Here is a 15,257-nt window from a genome sequence, read left to right as displayed (position 1 = left end):
AGGGCGAGGGTTAAGGGGAAGGGCTAAGGGGGAGGGGTCAGGGCGAGGGTTAAGGGGAAGGGGTCAGGGCTAAGTGCAGCCTGTATATCCATCCATCCATTTTCTACCGCTTGTTCCCTTTCGAGGTCGCGGGTGACTGGAGCCTATCCCAGTGACTTCGGGCCTTAGGTGGGGTACACCCTGGGCAGTGGCCAACTTGTCGCAGGGCCTGTATATGTCCAAGTTTAATTTTCTTCGTAAAACTTGTGCTTTTATTCAGGAGAGCCGAATTGCCCGAAAAATTGTCATTTTACAGCAGTAGCAAGTTACCAGAATGACATCTGGATGTGTCATAGCTCTGTCATTGAACGGTCCAGACAGATTGTTTGGGATACTTAGAAATCTAATCTGAACTACTTTATATTTTTAAACATCGCAATGAATCAACTTCTTTTCTATCATAAAGAACACTGTAACATTCATAACCACGTCTAGACATATCTTGATGGCAGAACACATAAAATCGAAAAAACATGAAATTTAATTCCTTTCACGGTCAAATGGAAAGAATAATTGCCGGCAAAGGTTGTAATACCAGCCAAAGGTGTCACTGATTGGAAAGACATTTAATAATGCCTGGAAATGCAGAATACTTTGCTATCATTCTTTTGCTTGGCGGTGGAGACTGCAGCAGAAACAATCATCTCCAAGGCAAACAAAAACCTCAATCCTTTTCACACAAATGTGGCTCCACTTCGCTCAGGGTTCGACGATCCAATCTCCAAACATGAATAACCCGGTGCCGAAAAGCAATTACCCCGCAGTGAAGACAGGGAGGGCCAGCCACCTCCCTCCGCCCCAGGGCTCCAGCGGGCCACTACAATACAATTTAATACTTGCTCTTTAATCTGATTCCAACACAAGCCGGATGTATGTGAATTTCCGAGTTGAATTCCGAAAGTTTTCCGAAAGCAATCATGAGTTTAACGCATTTGTGGATGTTTTCATTGCTCTGCCTGTTGCTGTGTAAATCGCAGTACAGTATGTGCAAGACTTGGGAATAGGCTTGTCTGACCTTCCAGCGCAAACACCTCGAGATGGATAAATCATGTCTCGTAAGTGGAAGAGTTGGGAATTGTAAGTTAACCTGTGTCAACCAAATACACGTCTTAGCTCCTCTCTTTTGTCCAAGGGTTATCGTGATCACAACGACATCAAACGCACACTTTTGATGCGTACTTGACTAAGACACTTCACCTATCTCAGGAGCTCTATGGCATCCCGGAAGGTTCAAATGATTTATTACCAGTTACAATCAAAAATGAGCTGTTATGTATTATTCTTTTCTGATATAAGCCTCTAATGTTTGAGTAAAAAACAAACCTATATTTTAGCAGCAATTTGAACAAATAACTTGTTCTTAATTATATTTTATAATTAGACATGGACACATTCTGCTTCAGCATGTTTTATTATATTATTTTGCACCATTATCAATTATTTTTTAAACATTTTAAAATGCAATATTGATTCAAACTACTTAAACCTCACAGCTTAAACATGTTGCCTTATTTATTTAGATTTTTTTTCTTTTTGATGGACAGGATTGCTGTAGCATGACATGGGGAGAAAGAGAGAGAGAGACATTTGGCAAACAGTCGAGGCCATAAATTGAAAAACGATCTGCTTAAACCACGGCACCGACTGCGAGCACAATTCGACTCCTTTTCTCTGAGCCAAACCCGCTCTGCAACGCTGCATTGTGTATGGCCAATTAAGATGACTCAAACATGCATTAATCGCTTGAACTCCGAGTGGGTAAATGAGAAGGGAAAACATTTATAACAGTTAAAGTCGGTGCATTTTGCCTTTGAGACCTTGCTGGCTCTGCACAATGCACAGAATTTGGATCTCTGGGGACGACCCTCTCCTCGTGCATTCACAGAGAGAGCGTTTGTTTTGGCCGGCTGCGGTCCGCGTCCCATAAGCTGTTAATATAGATTGGCAGAGTCAGTTTGTATAATTTTTCACCTTGCGCATGGGCCCTTGACGCCTCAGATCTCAAGCGCTAATAAGCCTTGACATTAATACAATCCAGGTAAGTACCTGGTAAATCCAAACCTGGCTTACCCGTGTGCTCAGTGCCTATCTGGCCACATCGCCGCGCTGGCTTCAAAACTATTTAAAGCACTCCCTTTCCAACACTTTACATCATCAGCCTTTTAGATGACACCAAACCTGGGAGAACATTTGTTTCTTTAACGATGTTCTTCGGTGAAACAGATGAGCGCGGCTTTCCGAGCATTTGCCAGATGGACCGCGGTTTGAAACCTGCCTCGGTGCTGGAGCTAAAGCACATTAGACTGCGCTAAGTTAGTGTACTCGGCTGCTTCTTAAATACAGCCATATGTGTGGTGGACTTAAAGATTGCCCGGAACAACAAAAGACCCCACAATACACTTCAGTAGCCAATAATTATCTTTCTTAACAAAGCTACAGCCTGATATTCCCATTACTAAAGGATTCCTGGCTGAGGAGAGCATACTTTATGTTGCATCTACAAGGTTGCTAATTAAAATCCATACCCCTAATGAGTTTTTAGCACCCCTATTGGTTAACATGATTACCTAAGATAAGAGCAGTAAATTGGGGTCCTTTTAATTAAGTCTAAGATTTACAAGACTGCAGAATGGAGGAGGCCGCCGAATTGACTTTGCTTCTGTTCTTCCCACAGCCGGGGACTCACCGCGGGGCCCTCCTCTCCACTTCCAAGAGCACACACAATTACGTTTATCATATCAGCATATTGTTCCGTCTTTGGGTTATAATAAAATTTAATGAGGGAGAGGCGCCGTGTTTATTTAAAGCAGCGCTCGAGTGCAAATGGGTCTTGGCGAGTACGTCTGAGGATCGGGGAGGATGTTCAAGACGAAAGAAACGAAAGGAAAAGGACATTCAACCAGTTGTTCCCTGTTTGAACGGTAGTATGTAAAACACGTACAATGGGGTCATCTCTGGGGCCAGGATTCCTCGTTCCTTGTGCCTCGGTTGAATTATACCCTTTGCTTTCAGTGCCAAGAAAGCAGTATAGTTTATGACGCCGAGCATTACCACGAAGATGTAGATGTCATCCAGAGCAGCGACTAAATTCTCCACAACTTTCACTCCACTTGTAGGATAAAGAAACCATTTGAGGAGGAATTAGGAGCCAACCACGGCATCCCGAGTGCAATATCCACCAGATGGAATGATCTCGTTGACGCAGTAACTAACTTGTACCTACAAACTGTCAACACACTTCTGGAAGCCGAAAGACTCAAAGATCAAGCTCTAGCCAGATAAATGAGCTCTTGGAAGTGTTGTCTCCTTTGCAGCGAGCTACAGACAAGGTGAAAAGGTTGTAACCGTACATACTGCTCCTCCTTGTGTACTTTCCCTCATGCAGAATACAACCGTCATCTGGTGAACTTTGTAAAAAAAAAAGAAAAGTGTCACTCAAACACTTGCTTCCAAGGGAATTTTGCAAATGTAAAACGGGATGCAACCACAAAAATCTACAATCTACAGTCTACAAGATGTCCGCTCTGTTAAACTCATCCTTCTGCTTCTTTGTGCTTGGGCAAGATGTCCACGCATCAGAGGAGTCGAGGAATGAGCTGAAACAGATTGTAATGTAACCAAAAAGTGTCCAACTCTTTCCCTGCCAGTCCTGTTCGCACAACACACCCCGTAGTTTAGGTTTCACTCAAGTTTAACAATCTCCACGGCCCCAACACGACTTCCTGCTATAGGTTTAACCACATATTGTACGTCAAAAGAAACATCACTGTCTCTACTTTCATTGAAAAAAATAATACAAATACTGTTATTGTTCATTGAGCTGTTCTTTTTTATAAGCATATGAAATCTTGCAGTTTTTATTTGAGAAAACCACATTCTTGTAACAGACTTTGTTTAGTTTTGCTTTTTTTTTATTTCTAAACATGTGCAACTGCAATGAAATAAAGTTTTTAGAATTATAATGAGATCTACATGGTGAAAAAGAGCACTGCAGAGATGACAAGCTTCTTTTTTACATCTTCAAAACAACAAAAACAGCTTTACGTACGTTGAGTTGCAGCGGGAATTGCCTCTTTTACGATGTACAGATTATTTGCAGCGGTGCATGCGTGAAGAAATAAACTAGTTTTACTTACTACGACTCTTTGGGCCACGGGAGATTAACTGTGTTCCAGCTCAGGAAACACTGGCTCATCTTCCCCAAACTCTGCCCCAGTATCATCCTTTTCCTCATTTAAAATATCAAATATATTTTATAAAGCTTGCCTGAGATCCTTTCGCAAATACAGCTCCATTTGGCAGTAGCTGTGCACCGCAGCATGTTCAGAGGCAGCGTCCTCGTTATGTCGCGGCGTCTACAGCTTAGCTTGAAGATGGTCATGTACTGGCGAACATGTGCGTCCGGGGGCCCCCCCATCACGGGATGTGAGGAAGTACTTACTCGGAGCGGACCCTGTGAGGTCTATCCAGTCGGGGCCAGTCGAAACGTGGCTTAACAGAAAGCACACATGCACACACACACAAACGCACACGCACACACAAACACACACACACACGCAGCCGTTTCACCTTGAGAATTCCAAATTTTGTCGGATCTCGGAAACAAAGCCTGTTTTATTGAGATTTTCCAATCAGTGGGAGTGAATTTACAGCATCATTTACCTTGATTAAATGAAAAACACAGTGTTTTCCAAATCATTCTCCAAAGTTGCTCCAGAGTATTAGTCGCACCAGCCAAAAAAATGCAAAATAGAGAAAAAAACACATGCACATTTATTTGATAAAATCGTAGACCAAGAACAGACATTTCATCTTGAAATGCAATATAAAATGATAACAGATTAGACAGAACTGTGGTTAGTGTCTGGTATGTCAACGTAACATATTAACAGTTATTCAGATAACTATAGCATAAAGAACATGCTAACAAGTTTACCAAAGCATCAGTTTTACCCCAAATCACTAAATCCATTGAATTCTTCTTCTGCACACTCCGGAGGAAGAGGAAGTGCAGATTCTTCTTCTGCGTCGCTTAGAGCCTAGAGCGCCCTCTTGTGGTTGTCATGTGAAAATAACAACCAATGTCACAGTCACTCGTGAGGCTACCCGAAATAAATTGTCTGTTTGCTGTAACCCGAGTCAACATTTTTTCAAGTGGGTCGGACGGTAGGCAAATTCTTATTTTTTTTACTTTGAAGGCAAACTCAAACTATTTTTTTGAGTCGGAGTGACCACCAGGGGTCAGGCTTCAACAGTCAATGACAGAAAACGTCTCTATCAACCCAATCAGGAGACTTTGCGTAAATCAAATTTCACACCCTGACAGAGGCTCACATTACTATGGACATGTCAGTGGCGCCGACAAGTGCAAACCAATTTGTAAAGGCAATATGACGACTTCTACCCGTGATCTGTTCTATTATAGACGCAAGTGGAGGACTGAAAATGATGACGCGCACATGCGGTGTGCAGTGCGTTATCAGTTCTTTGAGATGAAAGTCAGGTTTACCAGCGTGATAAAAATATTCGACACGGTGGTTCAGGAAAGACCGGTCGGTGAGTCGGCGAATTAATTGAAAAATAAAAGATTTTGAAGTTTTTTCAACAAAATGCTGATATTTTTTTTTTCAGTCGGCTAGTTTCATAGCGGGTCGTTGGGTTACGGCAAACAGACATATTATTTTGCCTAGCCTGAGTATAAATCGCACCCCAGCCCAATCTAGCAAAAAAGGTGCAATGTATAATCCGTAAAATACAGATGTATTCCAAGCTCAAACATTCCTTTCTTTTTTCCTCATCATTTCTTATTTCTTTTCCGTTTTGTAGTTTTAAAGGTGAGGCCAGAAGATCACGTTGCGCCCTCGAATCCGGAGGAGGCTGGTTTTGGCTGATGAAAGTGTTGCTATGGATGAAGTCGCACCATCTCCATTACTTTAACAGCAGCACCTGTACAGCATCCCGCCAAGCAATAATCGATTGTTTGAGTGCAAAGCTGCTGCAGGCTGCATAAAAACCTGCCAATGATACAAGAGGCCAGAGCCGAGTGGAGGTCTGCCCAGGAGAGAGCGCGAAGAGGGCAGCAGAACCAGGACGGGAAAGGGCACTGGATGTACATTTTCAGACAAATTGTGGGGAAACATATTGAAAATGCTAGTGCAATTGGGATGAAACTGGCAATTCATTTACATTGCACATTTTAAAACATGTCCAGAAGCTGCAGCATTTGTGAAAATACTAAAATATGAACAGGAATCACATGCACAATTCAGAACGTTGTAGATCTCCAAACTACTTAAGATGGAAAAACAAAACCGCGGTATCGGCAATAAATGCAACAGTTCAACTTTGGGGAATGGGTGTTCGCTGGTGGAGCAGTGGTTTAAGGTGATGCACATGTGCGGTTGCTACCTCAGCTTTTCCTGGGTTCACCCCTCCCTCTTCCCATTTCACGCCACGATAGCTGTCCCGTCAAAACAAATCTTTAAAACGAAAATAAAACTAAAAATAGTCGGTTCCAGAGCAAAAAGCAATTAGGTTTGGTCAACTGGAAAAAAAAGTTTTATGCTTTTCAGTTCATCTGACGGAGAACTGGAGAGACAATGCTTTATCAAGTATAGATATAGAGTTAACGATTATCAAAGAAATATTATCCACACACAATTTCTTTCACTCTAATACTTTACTGTTCCAATAGTATGTGACCAGCTTTATGAATGAAAACGTTCAAAAATTTAAATATATATTGTATTATATAAACAGCCACTACACATTTAGGTGTAGATTGAATTGAAATTATTTACTTTAGCTAATTTTATAGTATTTTTTAAAGTGAATAATCTTGAAATCCCTAATTCTAGACCTCCTATTGAAGTAAATGCATAGTATTATTACTATACATATGTTGAAATTTGGCTAATTTAGATTATTTTTGCTAGAGAGAGCACAGAGAGAGGTAGATCGAGAGTTGGCAGCAGGCTTGTATCGCAGAAGCGCGCCGAAACAGGGAGGTGTCAAGGGTCAAAATGAAATCCTGGATCAGATGAAACTGCAGTGGAAGAAGAAAATATCTGGGCTGTGGAAGAATAACAACGTTTAGCAGGGCAACCCCACTTCTCTGTGCAATTATGAAATATGTTTAGAGTTTGGAGCGGGAAGGCTGAAAGTGAACAAACAGTTTAGTAAAGGTCCCATATCAAGCTATTTTTTCCCATTTCGCAGTCTATCCTAATGGTATATTTGATAATAATAAGTGTTGTGCAACACCCATAACATAATAGTTGCTTAGTTTGAGATGTTACAGATGCAGAATGCTTCCTGGAGGAGGGACTGAAACAGAGATGCGTACTAGCCCCCATTCGTCTGCTCGTCAAAGGGGAAGGATAGAGACTGTCTAGCTAAAGACTACAGGAATCAATCAAAAAAACACTTTGCGCACATGAGATACCAATAGCACTGCAAGAAGGTTAAAAGCTCTGAAAAGTTGATTCTGCATGACATGGGACCTTTAAGAATGATTCAAGCTCAGTATTTCCTTAACTAATTATGCCAACCCTAAGTCCTAACACCTAATCATAACCTTACTTACGTAGTTACTAAGCCTGACTAAATGTTCATTATGAAAAGTCTTTGCTTATAATTTGCTATGGCAAACAAAGGTGTAGTTATTATAAAGTGGTACCAAGGTTTAATGTAGAAATATCTATGGCTGAAAAATGAAACAAGAATAAAGGTCCCGCTGGAGTTGGGTGATCTGAACCGAAGCTGTGGTCAGTTCTTGTCACAGGATGTCCATCAGCACATGTGGCACCAGGACAACCTAGGCCGTCGATTATCAACTTGTGACACTCAGGAGAGGGGCAGAGCTGGCAACCGCTCACCATCTGGTGGGCGGTTGGATCCGTTGGTGAAGGAAGAAGCTAGACGTAGCCCTCTGTCAGCAGTGTCTTCAACTCACACCTCCAGGAGACATTATCTCAGACCCTGGGGGGGGGGGGCTGGGGACATTGAGCTTGAGTGGACCATGTTCTCATCCTCCATTGTCGATGTGGCTTCTCAGAGCTGTGGTGGCAACCCCCAAACTTGGTGGTGGACAACGAAATAAGAGGTGCCATCAGGAGGAAGAGGGAGTCCTGTCAGGCCTCTTTGGCATGTGGCAGTCCGGAGGCAGTTGACATTTATTACACCGCGTGCAGTCGCAGAGGCAAAAAAGGTTGGGAGGAATTCGAGTCGGCTGAAGAAATTCTGTCAAACCATCTGACGCCTCAGTAGGAGGGGGACGCTTTCATCACTAACACTGCTGGTGCAGGTGGAGAGCTGTTAACTTTGAGTGAGGATGTTGTAGGATGGTGGAAAGAACACTCACTTTGAGGATCTTCTCAATCCCGCTGCTATGTCTTCCGAGAAAGAAGCTGAGGTGGTGAATTTACATTCCACCTCTCACCTATGGCCATGAGCTTTGGGTAATGACCAAAAGGACAAGATTGCAGATACAAGTCGTCAAAATGAGTTTCCTCCGTCGGGTGCCTGGGTGCTCCCTTAGAGATAGGGTGAGGAGCTCATCTAATCTGGAGGAAGTGTGCATGGAAAGACAATCTTAAAGTTAGACTGCTGCAATCCAAACTCAACCCTGAATAAAGCATTGATGGATACAGAAAGTAAAGTAAGAAAGACAGCTCATCATATATGATTTGGATATCAAGTCAGATGTGTATGAATTAAAAAATGTATGGACATGGAAAAGAATATCAGACTGCCAGAACCCAGCCAACAGGAAGTTATAGTAATGTCCACAGAATGAAAAATGACGGCCGTTAGTTGGTGTGGGGAGAGATGCAGAGAAGAGGATCAAATTGAAGCAGATTATCTATTCAATTTAAATGCCCTCTTACACTCACATTTACTCATAAATCTCCTTTCTGTCTCTTAGAATACCTACTTGACACCAAACTGTGTCAAAATTCTTCAGCTTCCTTCATTTGCTTTATTCTCAAGGGTCGTCATCTCAGATCATCGTGACACAAGTTGAATGGATTCTGTTGATTATTTTGTCTTCAGCGGTGCCTCTTGTTCAGTGAATAGCTTCTGATTGCTCTGGTTTGACATGCATTTCACTCAATTGACAAATCAACCATTGGCAGCACCAAAATCAGAGCTGACGGATTAAATGTTCCTAAAATCTGCTTTTCAAACTCAAACGTTCCCTTTTTAGATAAGATCACAATCTCCCATCAAAATGTCTATTCTTGTCACTTTTAAAACATACATTTCTTTGGTAATGCCCCACAAACCTTTTTGGGCACTTGCAGTGAACTGTGAAACAAGGTGGACCACCAACGCACCAGTCCAGCTACTCACAAAAGAATAGTTGCTTTAAGGGATTTTCATTTCTCGTAATTCAGGGGGGAGGGGGGACATTTAAACCTCAGAGGATTTTAAGATACTTGAGGTGAATAAATAAATTAATTAATTAAAACGGCCAAGAAAATACAATGTTATCCAATCACGTTCTTAGTTGGATGAGCACCACCAGAAACCTTAAGTGCTTAAGTTAGACTACTGATTTGATGAACAGTTTAGATGATTGTATTAAAGATTTAGCAACATAAAACTGAGTGATGAGTCCCTCTAAGATGCTGTCATCGTTGCCTCCCCCTTTCAGTTGCCAAGTAACGGCTACACACTGCCAGCTGCTGTTGACATCCAGCGGTTCTGTGAATGGACTTTCTTTTGTTTGCCACATGTGTGAAAGATGCAGCCATTTTGTGAACAGGGAGGACAAAGTCAAATTGCACTTTGTTGTATAAATAATTCATATTAATTATTGTTCAAATGTCAAATGTATAGTTTCTGTTCACTGTAATTCAAAAGCACTTTAGTTTTTCTATTTTCCTAAATAAGCTGCTTATACCAAGGCATTTTATTCAGCAAAAGGAAAATAAAAGCTGCTATTACGGTCTGTGAAATAAGGCAAAAGTACTCATGCAGTGCTGAAATAATATGATGTGATTATTTTGTCAATTTAATGTTCAGCTGCTATAAGTTCAAGGACACGGATGAGGCCTTGGCTGTGGTGATAACATAGAAACTACTTTATAGACTTTAATAGAGTCAGCCATTTGAATACTATATATAAAATGCTAATCAATCAGTCAATCAACCTTTATTTATAGAGCCCTTTACAACACTCAAGGGTCCTACAGTGGTGAGCATCTCCTTTAGAAACTTGGCCAGGACAGTTTGTAGCTCTTAATGAAAACCAAATCATTCACAGTCCATTTTGTACAGCGACAATTACACTTGATTATCCAGAAAACGTAATGAAGAATTATTTGATTTGAGTTCAAACTACTTTTTGCACCAGTTTCTCCTGTCGGCCACACACCCAGTGCCCGACCAGATCAAATGTAGGCACAAAAACAGATTTGCCATCACTCCTGGTTTCTTTTTGCTGATTGTGTTTTGGCCTGGGCTGAATGGAATTGCATCTTTTCACACAGCTCTACGGGGATTATTATTGATGATTTGGAATAATATAGCGTTGATTTTTCATAACCCCCGAGCTGTGGCGGTGCGGGGACACATGGAAGAAGTCCAGGAGAACAGCCAGTATTAAGACCAAACCTGGAAAGGCAAGGCAAGTTTATTTGTAGAGCATATTTCATACACAAGGCAATTCAAAGTGCTTCACACAGCAGGAAAAATGCATTCAAATCACAAAGAAATTACAGAAACAGAAATACAATAAAATTAACTAAATTAATTAAAAACAATTTAAGTCATAAAAGAGAAGAGTGCAAAGAAAAATCCTTTCAGTCATATCCACAGCTAAATAAAACTGTTTTAGTTTAGATTTGAACATTGTCAGAGTAGAACCTGTCTCACATGGTCAGGAAGAATGTTCCAGATTTTAGCTGCATAAAACTGAAACGCAGGTTCCCCATGTTTAGTCCTGACTCTGGGCACCAGCAGGAGGCTGGTCCATGTTTAGTCCTGACTCTGGCACCAGCAGGAGGCTGGTCCATGTTTTGTCCTGACTCTGGCACCAGCAGGAGGCTGGTCCATGTTTAGTCCTGACTCTGGCACCAGCAGGAGGCTGGTCCATGTTTAGTCCTGACTCTGGCACCAGCAGGAGGCCGATCCATGTTTAGTCCTGACTCTGGCACCAGCAGGAGGCCGGTCCATGTTAAGTCCTGACTCTGGCACCAGCAGGAGGCCGGTCCATGTTTAGTCCTGACTCTGGCACCAGCAGGAGGCCGGTCCATGTTTAGTCCTGACTCTGGCACCAGCAGGAGGCCGGTCCATGTTTAGTCCTGACTCTGGCACCAGCAGGAGGCCGGTCCATGTTTAGTCCTGACTCTGGCACCAGCAGGAGGCCGGTCCATGTTTAGTCCTGACTCTGGCACCAGCAGGAGGCCGGTCCATGTTTAGTCCTGACTCTGGCACCAGCAGGAGGCCGGTCCATGTTTAGTCCTGACTCTGGCACCAGCAGGAGGCCGGTCCATGTTTAGTCCTGACTCTGGCACCAACAGGAGACCGGTCCCTGAGGTCCTCAGAGTCTGAGATGGTTCATATGGCACTAACATGTCCGAGATGTACTTCGGTGCTAGGCCATGGGTGGGCATTGGTGTGAAAAAAAAAAATCCCAAAATTAAATATCAAATAAAATATCACTTTTCTGTCAAATATAGGCTATTGAATCTATTATTTAATTCATTTCACGTCACAATTATTAAGGATACAAGTGCAGACAGATGCCTGAGGGCAAAAAAGCAAAAAAAAAAAAAAAAAATTCAATTTATTTAATTTATTTAATTTATTTAATTTATTTAATTTATTTAATTTATTTAATTTATTTAATTTATTTAATTTATTTAATTTATAGCCAGTGCTAATTTTAAACTCCCATCCCTGGTTGGGCTTTTCTACACTTTTTACAGATATAGAAGACATTAAAACACATTTTTATAATTAAATCAATGGTAAATATATACATCTACACAGCTCACTCTTCCACACTCATGCACTTTCATAACACTTACAGGTGGGTACAGATTTGATGTTCTTTCAGCCAGCCCTTAAGTCTGGAGGTGAACATTTTAATCTCCAAGATGCACTTTATTTCAGGGGGTAATGAATTCCAGCGTTTACTGCTCTTATAGAAGAAGGATGATTGTCCAAATGACGTCCTGCACTTTGGGATTCGACAGTTTTGAAGAGGCTCTTGTCACTCTGCTCCTGCTGTTTAGTGTCTGTATAAATGTACTGAGCGGTTCAGGGGCCAGGTTATTGATACATTTGAAACATAATTTAAGAAAACAAAGGTTACTGAAGCTTTCAAAACTTAATACATTATAATTATTAAAAATGTGGAAATGATGAAATTGGACAGGTTTTCAGCAGGGCCGCTTGGTTTTGCATACAGTATCTGATTACTTTAACGCAATTTAGATCTATTTGTATCGTTTTGGATATTTTCTTATTGTGTTTGTCAAATTTGAGTCGGGGGTCTAGTACCAACCCAATATATGTATTCTTATTCTTATTATTCATATAGAGCCAAATCCAAACCAAGCAGTAACCTTCTTTTCCTCTGCACATGTTGGTAATCCAGCTTTAACCCAGCTGTTCGCCTAGAGGAACTTCAAAAAGTGGTTCCCCTTTTCAACACACATTATTTCCGAAAGGCCATTAAACCATGACGTTCTATGCCATTCCACTTGATTTATGTCGCATACGTGTTAACAAACGGTAGTGCATTAACATATAGGACTGGATAGGATATGCGCACAGGTACTGCTCGGCTTCATAACATCACAGTGGATTAGTCATGGTACGTTCAGGCCAAAGGCGTCAAAACATTTGCTTGAAGGTGTTTCAGACGTGCGGATTAGACACGATATTCGCCAGGCGTAAATAAAAATAAATAAAAAAGAAGTGTGTTCCCTGCTGCAAATTATTCCACGCTTTCATTGCATCTTAGTGACTGCATTTTGCTGCGTTCTTTACTGCTGAGTGGAAATTATGGAGCAGAATCTGGAAGTTGTGGAGCTGCACAGAACCTGCAGAGGAGACAGAGGACTCTAAAAGGTAGATCAAGCACGTTCAACTTTTTTCTTTGGACTGCTAAACTTAACTTATAATTTATGTTAGAGGTACATTTATTTCTTTATTTTAAATGAATGAATGAATGAATATTTATCTAACTTTCAGTCTGGGTTTAGAACAAAACAGCTGCTCTTAAGGTTCTTATTGTTTCTTGCAAGCTCTAGATTTGAAAAAAAAAATATATTGTGTCGCCCTGTCCATCGATCTGTTCGATCTGAAGGCTTTTGATGCTCCGCTTTTGATTCAAACCCTTAGGCCACATGACAGCTGTGACCAGGCCTTAAACTGGTTTGCCAGCTATCTGCTAAATCGATCATAATGGGCCAAATTGGCAGGAGCTTCTTCTTATTTTAATGTGTCCAAAAGAGTACCTCATTGCTCCATTTTAGGCCCAATTTTAACATTCTATGTGTTTATTCAGATGATACAGTACTTTACTGTTGTTAAAGTTGACTGAAATTCCTGATGTTAGAGCTGAATGCAAAAAAAAACTAAAGCTATGGTTTTGTTTTCATGGACGCTCGGTAACAGAAAGTATCCCCCTAATTTAGACCTCTCAGGGAAACTGCATTTAGTTTGTCTCAAAATATAAACACCTTGGTTTCATTCTAGACCAAGAGATCTTTTTGAAAATATTTTACAACATTTAATTTATCAAATGAAGGTAAAGTTTGGCTTCTTTCCCTGTTTTTCTCTTGAAGCTCGTTAACATCTGGTATCGGCCACATTAATGCCTCTATTGGATTATGGCGATGCAAAAATCCTTGGATACTGTTTATTCCTGAGCTTTGAGATTCACAACAGGTTGTGCCAGGCTCACCACCTGTGCCAAGGCTGGAGGGCCTTCTTTGGGTGCCAGGAGGTCACACATGAGAGGTTTTTAGTGTATAAGTAGTATGTAAATGTGCACCCACCTGTGCGTGTTCCTCACAGAGTGGAGGGCAGTACACGTGATGTCTACAGCATGTCCATGTCTCATGTAAGGACCGACTGGGAAAGAGAGCGTCTATGCTGCTGCTGCTGCTTGGAACTCCTTTCAAGTGGACTTAAGGTTGGGAGAACTGGTCTTACTTAAGTTAAAAAAAAAAACAGTCCATCCATCCATCTTCTTCCGCTTATCCGGGGCCGGGTGGTTGACCAAAAATGTCTCAAATGTAAACTCTGTCTTTATTCATACTTAAATATCTTTTAATTTTGTGAATCCTTTTTCATGCATTGTGTGCTGCAATATTTTTCACTGCCTGAAGTCTCACTCTCAATGGGTTCACATTTGGTTAAATAAAGGTTAATAAAAACATAACATAGGCGTCCCATCACAGTGGAGCCCTGAGTTTAAAGACTCATTTTCCCCTTCATAAATGAGTGTGTGCACATGGCGGAAACTATACCGAACATAGACGGCCTAACATGTTAATTTAAGGCCATTTCTTTACTGTTTTATGTCAAACACCTTCACTACCAGCATATTGGACTGAGAAGTTGTTCTTTGGCCTATTTGCTCTGTGTGTCCATGTACATACACAGGGGGAAGGAACGTGTAGGTTTAAATTAATCGTGTTGATGTATTTAAAATGTTTTTTTTTCATTACACATTGCGTTACCATGCAACATTAAAAGTGTATCTACTCAAAATCTATATGTTCACACACGCATTTACACAAAATTGCTTTACACATTTATTTAAAGTTGAGTCGTTTGAGTGCATCTTTCCTTTGCCTCCATATTTTCCGCTTCATCCTCCTCCGTTTTGCTAATGCCTTGAAAAATGCCTTGACTGTACTGCTGCCTTGACATCTGCTCATTTGTTCCGTTTACAATGGCTTCCTGAACGAGCCGGAGTCATTCAGGCAACAGGAAACGCTGCCATCATCCCCCTCGTCCATTCACAGAGGCACCTTGGGAGGAAGGTTGTCCCGAGCATCGCGTTGGCGCACGGCTGCCACGGGGATCTTATCGCCGCCGCCGGGCATTTGTAATGACGAGGTTGGACATAGATTGCGGTGTCAGATGGGATTTGAGATAGCGGAGATGTGACTGATGTGGTGTATTGAAGGTGGACGGATGCTGATGCGGCAGGAAGGGCGTGGTGACCTATCGTACTCTGCAGGGCGATT

This window comes from Eucyclogobius newberryi, unplaced genomic scaffold, assembly GCF_026437365.1.
Source record: "Eucyclogobius newberryi isolate DKJ021-1_F unplaced genomic scaffold, fEucNew1.0.hap1 SCAF_6, whole genome shotgun sequence".
NCBI lineage: Eukaryota > Metazoa > Chordata > Actinopteri > Gobiiformes > Gobiidae > Eucyclogobius > Eucyclogobius newberryi.
The sequence above is the reverse complement of the archived record's forward strand: the minus strand, read 5'-3'. Positions refer to the sequence as shown.